The following is a 7,934-nucleotide window of genomic DNA, read 5'->3' as shown; positions in this document are numbered from 1 at the left end:
CAGCACCCAAGGAGCAGCGGTGTGCTCCCACAGACCAGGTGGAGCTGCACAGGCAGGGCTGGAGGCTGCAGAGCCGGGAGCAGGCAGGGATCCCGAGGAGCAGGCAGGGATCCCGAGGAGCAGGCAGGGATCCCGAGGGAGCTGGGTGAGCCCAGGCCCCCGGATTGCTGTGGAATTCGGCTCTCCGTGGTGCATTGTCATGTCAAGTGTTTACACGGGGAACATGAAGCTGGATGTTTCCCTCTTCCTGAGGAGCCGGCAGCTGTCCCCTCCCCTGCCACACTTGGCACAAGCTGTCCTCTCCATCCTGTTCCCAGTGCTGCTACCTGGCCCAGTGTGGTGCCTGCAGTTCCCTTTGTGCTGGAAAGGATAAATAGCACAGCTCCAGTGCTCACCTGGGGAGGAGAGCTCTGCTTTGCCTTTATTCTGACCACAGGCCCCCCCGTGCTTTATATCTGGTATAAAATGCATTCGTTTGTGAGCAGCCTACCTCTCATCTGCATGGTTTGATATTTTATTAGCTGTATATGTGCCAGGGCATTTTGGAGTTTCCAAAAGCAGTCAGTTTTGTAGGCAAGTCTGTGTTTCCTTGTGTTTTGAGGGTAAACCACCCGTAATCTTCTAGGAGCTGGTACAGATCATTTCTTAATGCAAATGGAGAGAAGTTAACAACACATGAGCCATTGTTTTGTTTCCAAAGAGAGACTCAGCTGAAGGGGCTTATACATGAGTGGGGATCTAAGTCAGCTTTCAGGTTTGTATATTTCTTTTTGTTTTCATTTGGATACATGGTGGGAGAAGTGACCAGGCATTCAACCTGTGTCCAGCCTGTCTGGAGCAGCCTTCCCCCTGAAAAAAGAATCCTGCACCCAGTGGACCAGAGGAGGCTTTGGTAAGAGGAATTAGAGTTAAAAATTTGTATTCTACTGAAAATAGAGTTGGAATCTTTTCTGTGGAGCCTTCCTGCAGATGTTCCCCTGGTGATGTGAGGCTGCTGCTGCTGTACCTCCACAGGGGAAGCAGCTGAGGTGCAGGACTCTCTCCTTGTCTGCAGCATTGCAGTGCACACCTGGGGAGCTGCTAAATGCATCTCCCAGGGCTGCTAAATGCATCTCCCAGGGCTGCTAAATGCATCTCCCGGGTCCTTTCTGATAGGAAGGTGTAGCCAGGGTCAGGCTGGGGGGAAGATGTGGGAGCACCTGAAGGTAACAAAGGTAAAATTGGGTGGGTCTGGCCTTGGAGGAAAGGAGAGAGGCATGTGCAGGGGGTTCTCCAGAGATCCCTCAAAGCCCTGATGAAGGAGGAAGCTGAGTCTTAACAAGGTAGCAAAGGTGCTGTGGCGGTAAAATCTCTGCTGTGGCTCAGCCTGGCACCATCCTCTGTCCCAGCAGACCGATCTGGGGGCCAGGGCAGGAACATCTCCACTTGGATAAACTTGTTTTACCAGGCCCACCTCGGGTGTAACCCCCAGATTCCTGTTTGGGCTGACAAGCTGGAGCAGAGGTGGGATGCTGAGAGCCCAGCCTGGCTCCTGAGCCCAGCCTGGCTCCTGAGCCCAGCCTAACCTGCGCAGTGCTGGGTTAATGAGTCACAGCTCTCCCTGGCTGCAGCAGCCTGGACTCTGCCCAGGCTGTTGGAGCTCCTGAATCAGCAGAATCCCTCAGCCTGCTGTCCTCAGGCTGTCCTGGCTCTGCAGAGCACAGCTGGCAGGAGCAGGGGCAGCTTTGCTTGCAGGAGCATCCCTGCAGCCAGGCTGGGCTGGGCTGGGCTGGGCTGAGCTCAGCCAGGCTCTGCTCACAGCCCAGAGCTGCAGGGTGGTGGTGTCTGCACCACAATTAACAACTCTGCTCAGCTGCTGGTGGGGCTGAGAGCTCCTCAAAGACCTTCTCCAGGGCAGTATGGGCAGCACTGGTGTCTGTGGTGCCGGACAAGTGACCACAGAGCAGCTTTGGCAAAACATTTTGGCTTCTGCTTGAACCTTTGGGCCCAGTCTGTTTTACCTGAGCTGGCTGAGATGAGGGGAGGGAGCGGTGTAAAGGGCAGAGATCAGGCACCAAGCCCATGCCCTGAGGTGTGAAATACATTCTGGGGGCACAAAGGTGCTCTTGTGGCCACTGAGACGGGGCTGCTCTAAAAGCCTTGCAGTCAGAGCTTAGGATGTTGCTGCTGGACATCTCTGACCTGGGAGGTGAAGAGGGTGGGAAAAAGTGAGGAAAGCTCTGTTGTAACTGCAAGGGGAAGGACAGAATTTCCTAGAATGTGGACAGCAGAGTGTGGAGTTCTGTTCTCAGCTGCCTGCGGCTCAGGGCAAAGGTGTTGCCCCATTTCCCCAGGTGTTGCCCCATTTCCAGCCTGGGCTCAGCCTGGGAGTGGTGGCAGGGCTGGGAGGAGCCACAGCCCCACTGGAGGGTGGAACTGCCCGGCTGTTCAGGTGCCTGCAGCTCTGGAGCCTCTGCTCCTCTTCCCTGCCTCGGACCAGCCTGGAGCAGGAGCTGGCATCACCTGGGCCCCCAGGTGGGCTCACCTGCGCCTCCCCAGGGACCTCTGCCAGCTGGAGCAGCTCCTGCCACTGCCCTGCAGGGCCCTGGTAAACCTCTGCTCTCTGGGGAGTGTCTGCTCATCTCTTAGGGAGAGTTTCTGTGGGTGATTAAAGAAAGGCCAGCGGGAGCTTTTCAGCCGGTGTCTCCTATTTGGGGAGTTAGGAAGCTGTGGGGAGCTTGGAGGAGAAGAAAGCAATGGGAAAAATACCACAATAACAGGGCTCAATGAGCATTGCCAGGAGTCAAAGCCCAGAGCCATTTTCTGGATGATTTGGTGGGATATTGCAGGAGAAGGTGGGATAATAGAGCACTAAACTGAGAGTAAAGTCAGAGTAAACTGCACTTGTTGACAGCAGGAGGAAGGCACAGTGCTGGGAATGAGCTGAAACAAATGTGCTTGATTAAATGAAGCTTGTGGTATCACATATTTCTGTGCTGACAAAGTGGTTGCTGCAGGTCTTACCTGACAGGACCTTTTACCTTTCTTGGAATGCAGAATTTCTGTAACAGGAGAGTTTTTCCACCTTCCACGCCCTCAGCTTGTTGTTTTATGGTGACAATTTCTTCGCAGGCTAATTCACTGTTACATGATCCACCAAACAGCTTTGCCCTGCTGCTTTGTCAGCCCCACAGTGAGCTTCAGCATGAGCTGGCTTCCAGCCTCCTTCCCCAGCAGACAGGGGGGAGCTGCTGTGATTTCTGCAGGCTGGGGTGCCTCTCTCCAGGTGAAGCACCCCAACAGTCACTGGGAGGTGAAACAGGCCATGTGTTCTCTTTTTTCTAAAGAGAAAAATGCCATTTTGGGGCAAATGGAGCCCTTAAATGGGAAAAAAATGGAATATTCAACAAATGTGACCATGTAAACTTTGGGTGGCACCTCTTTAAATTGTGCTTGTGAATTTATTTGTTTTCTCCTTTCCTAAAGCACCAGGATTCTTATAGGTAGCAAACACAGAGGGGAGCTAAAAGGATTTGAAAAATTAAAAGCAGGGTCATCTTTGTCTTGCTGCAAAGATGTTCCCCTGGCTCTGTCACGCTTGGTTTTTAGTGGTTCAAAGGGAAGTTTTCCAGTTCCCAAAACAGCAGCTCTGCAGCCCCACCTGTCCCCTGAGGAGGAGGAAGGATGAAGCAGGATCTTCCTCCTCTGTACCAGACTGTTTTGCTCTCCTATGGCTGTGCTTGTCCCTGACCTGTTAATTGCCTTTGAGATAGTCAGGTCTGTCCTGGTCCCCTTGGAGGGATGGTGAGGTCATTGTTTAACCAAGACAGCTCCTGGGGGCTGGGACAGGCCAGGCAGGTGGGTGCTCTTGTCAGGTCTTGGTCCTGAGGTTTGAGAATTGTTTGCTTTTCTCCTCAGGGTGAAAGGGTCCCAGCCCAGAAGTGATTTTTGATTAATTGGTGCAGTCTCCTGGGCACGGAGCCCTGGTTGTGCCTGGCAGTGCCTGGTGGGTGTCTCTGCTGTCCTGGGCGTTGGAGGGGCAGTCACAGCACCTTGTGTCACCTTTGTCATGTCAGACAGAGCTGTCCCCGCCTGCTCTGCCACCCTGTGCCAGGGAAACCACAGAACTTTGCTGTGATTCTGGCAGGAAACCACCAGCTCTGTCTTTAATCGCTGTAAAAACACCTGCTCCCAGATCCTGGCTGAGCTGGGGAGAGCAGGAGTGTGGGGTTTGGCACCTGCCCTGCAGGGTGACAGGGTCTGCTGCCTCGGGGCAGAGGAAATGTAATTTCACTGTGAGCAGAAAAGAGCCCCGAGCCTCAGCTGCCCCTGCCCTGCTGCCTGCACACAGAGCAGACTCTGGAGCTGTTGGAGTGTGAAACTCAGCGCTTCGGGAGGGGGATGGAGGCTGAGAGTCCCCAGGTGGCTGTGCCAGGGAGGGCTCCTCCTGGGCAGCACCTTTGCTCTCAGGTGTTGCACAAGAGGCCCTTGGGCAATCCATCCCTGCTCCTGAGCCTGTGGGGAGAGGGGAAGCGCTTCCTTTGTCCTGCAGGCTGTCTGCTCACTTGGTGCTGTGTTTCCAGGAGCTGAGGAGCGCTGCATAACCCAGAGCTTGTGCAGCCCAGGCTGTTGCAGTGTATGACAGCAAAGTCCACTGGACAGGTGAGCACTGGTGCCTCTCTCCTTGGTGTTCCCAGGGAATTCTCCTTCTGCCCGGCCTGTGTGCCCCCTGTGCAGGGCAGGGAGCACTCCAGCAGTTTAAACAGGTTTGTATCTTGAACTATTCAGCATTTGGAAGCACTTCATTGTTCCATTGCCTTGCCTGGATGGTGGTGTGGGAGACTTGGGAGCTCATTGAGATAAATACAGATTACAGACGAGCCAGCTGTGTTTGTCTTGTTAATATTGGTAATTTTTAGAGGCCCTAACCGAGGGCTGGGGGAAAGGGACAGGACAACTGTTGATTTATGAGTTTCTTCTCCCTTGAAAGCTTTTTCTTCAGTACTGCTGCAGCTGCTTCCCTGACTGTCTGTTTGTCCCCAGACTCTGACCCTCTGAGAGTGAGAAGAGAGGAGGATTCAGCCCACCTGCCCCAGCTCCCCCTGCCTGGTGCCAGCTGTGAGTGTTTCTTTGGCAGTGTCTTAGCTGGTTGTTGTGAGCAATAGTCAAGGAAGCAATCAGCAAGTATACTGCCCTAGAAGTGCTGCACATTGTTGGGCTTGGGCAGGAGTGCCACGGGTCCCCGAGGAGCTGCAGCTGGTGGCAGGAGTGCCACGGGATGCCTGGTGCCAGAGGAGAGGAGGAACGGGAGAAGAGGAGCCCTGCTGCAAGTTCTGTTCTTTCTTTGTCCTTCCTAGTGCCTCTGGAGGGTTCTGCTGCCCCTGTCCCTGAGCAGAGCTGTCCTTTGGAGCCCTGCTGCCCCTGTCCCTGAGCAGAGCTGTCCTTTGGAGCCCTGCTGCCCCTGTCCCTGAGCAGAACTGTCCTTTCCCTGCCCTGCTGCACCTTTCCCTGAGCAGAGCTGTCCTTTTGGAGCCCTGCACTTTTTCTGTTCCAAATCCCTTGCATGGAGCACCTGGAGTGAGGCTTCAGGGCAGCTGATGTGCACCATGACTCTGCTCCAGCTTTGGGCCCTCGTTCTCAGCTGTGCTGTCTCACCTGTGCTCAAACCACACCTGTGGGCAGCCCTGTCCCTGGCACAGGGTGTTGGATTGGCACGAAAAGCTACACCCCAAAATTCCTACCACTTGGCCTGTTTTCTGGCTACTGAATAGAAGAGGTGCAGTCCACACCTTGCTGTTATAGATATTGAGAATATTGGAGAAATGTCACTGAACACTGCACCAGGGTCACTCTTTGCATTCTGTGGGAATGCTCTTGGCAGGGCCACCCCTCCCTCCTGCTGCAGTCTGAGCTGGTGGGTCTCATGATCAGCTCCTAAATGTAACTTTTGATGTTTGTTGGTGGCATGCTCTGTTTCATTATGGAATGTACAATATTAATATCTTTATTTTTCTCCACACAGCTGCAGCGTGAAGGAATATCCCATATTAATCCCCTAATTTAAATTTGAAATTAATAACTATCACAACACTCGGAGCATCCTTTAATCCATTGATTGCTGCTGGCTTGGTTCCAGCAGTGTCACTAATTACATTCTGCCTGCAAAAAAATTTCTCATTGCTGGTGGCTTTTCTTCTGAGGGCTGCTGGCTGGAATTCTTGTGCCATCTCTGCAGCCCGAGACACTTTCTAATGCTCATGGAATTGTTTGAGATGACTGAGCATCTCTGCTTGCTGGGAGAGGAGGCCCTGGGCTTGCTGAGGGGAGTGCTCTGGGTGGGGCTGTGTGTGGGGTGCAGACTCTCTGTTCTGGGGTCCCTCTGGGGATGGCACAGCACAGGCTCAGTCCCAACCCAGCAGCTTTTTCCAGCACTGGGGGTGCTGGGCTGGGCTCCCTGGGGACACCAGGGATGCTGGGCTGAGCTCTGGGGACACTGGGGGTGCTGGGCTGGGCTCTGGGGACACTGGGGGTGCTGGGCTGAGCTCTGGGGACACTGGGGGTGCTGGGCTGGGCTCCCTTGGGGACACTGGGGGTGCTGGGCTGAGCTCTGGGGACACTGGGGGTGCTGGGCTGAGCTCTGGGGACACTGGGGATGCTGGGCTGAAAGGAGACATTTCATTGTGTGCCTTGCTATATGACAAGCCACTTCCTTAGACTTTTGTTCCTGACCTATAGACAACGCTGCCTTTGAACTGGGATGTGTCTTTGGGCACTTCCCAGATATTCCTGTTCCCTGGGCAGCTGCAGATTCCTTGGGGCTGGAGGAGGAATTAAAAGGAGGGTCTGCTCAGGCAGGGACAGCTGCTGCAGAGAGGAGGGGACAGCATCAGGTGCCAGCAGTGCCACAGAGGTGCTGAATGTCTTGCACATGAAGGTGCTGAGAAAATGGAAGGTGATGGGGATCCTTAGTAAGGATTATTTGCCTTTTGTCACTCAGTTTTGAAGCACAAACTCTGAGTATGGCTTGCTGCTGAGAGGTGACTTCTGTGTGCAAACTTCCTATACTCCTATTTTAGAAAACAGGGAGAGACCTGGCAGAAAATCCTCTGCCTGTCCTATTTCTGATTGTTAAGGCAAAGATCCATTTCTCTGGGTTTTTCTTCAACGATTTATGATGACCTGACAAGCCATTTTTTAAAGAATATGTTGGAATATCTGAATCACAGCCACAAGTCCGTGGAAATGCAAGTTCTGGATTTATCTTGGTTTTCTATCTGACAAGACTTAATTAAGCTGTGTTGTGGAGCCTCATCCATCACCCAAAATAAAAGCAGCACTCACCAGGCAGGGTGTTTGCTGACGTGGTTTGTCTGGATGTCTGTGGTAGGTTGGGCTTGTGCTATAAAAGTGGGGAAAAGGGAAACCGGGGAACAAGGAGGAAGCCAAGAATGTGTGAGAGCAACAACTGGGAATGCAGCCCTGACAAAGCTTGGTGGGTTGTTTTTTTTTGAGGGGTCAGATGGTAGCTAAAGAAAGCCTGCCATAGTGATAAAGTTAAAAGAGCTGTTGGTGTCAGATTGTGTGCAGGGCAAATGCGAGTTGCTGCAGCTTCCTTTTTCTATAAAGAACATGCAGGGGGCATCACGCTCCCAAATAAATTCCTGAAAGAGTAAAGGCTGCTCGACTGAAGTTTAACCGAGTGGTAATTAGGGTATGTTGGAAGAAGATCTTGTTTCCAAAGGCAGCGATTTGTGTATAAATCTGTGAATAAATCCCGGTGGCCCTGGCTCAGCAGGGTGAGAGCTGCGCGCTGTCCTTGGGGAGGAGATGTCCGTAGGAAGGGAAGGAGCCGGCAGCGGCCCAGGGCTTTGTTCCTCCTGCTCCCTGCTGCGCGCCGCTCCCGGCGGCCGGGGCGGGAGTTTTGATTGAAAGAAAAAAGGAAAAAAGAGTTTTCT

Source organism: Fringilla coelebs (assembly GCF_963513975.1).
Source record: "Fringilla coelebs genome assembly, chromosome: 22".
Classification (NCBI taxonomy): Eukaryota; Metazoa; Chordata; class Aves; order Passeriformes; family Fringillidae; genus Fringilla; species Fringilla coelebs.
Note: the sequence above shows the minus strand (reverse complement) of the source record.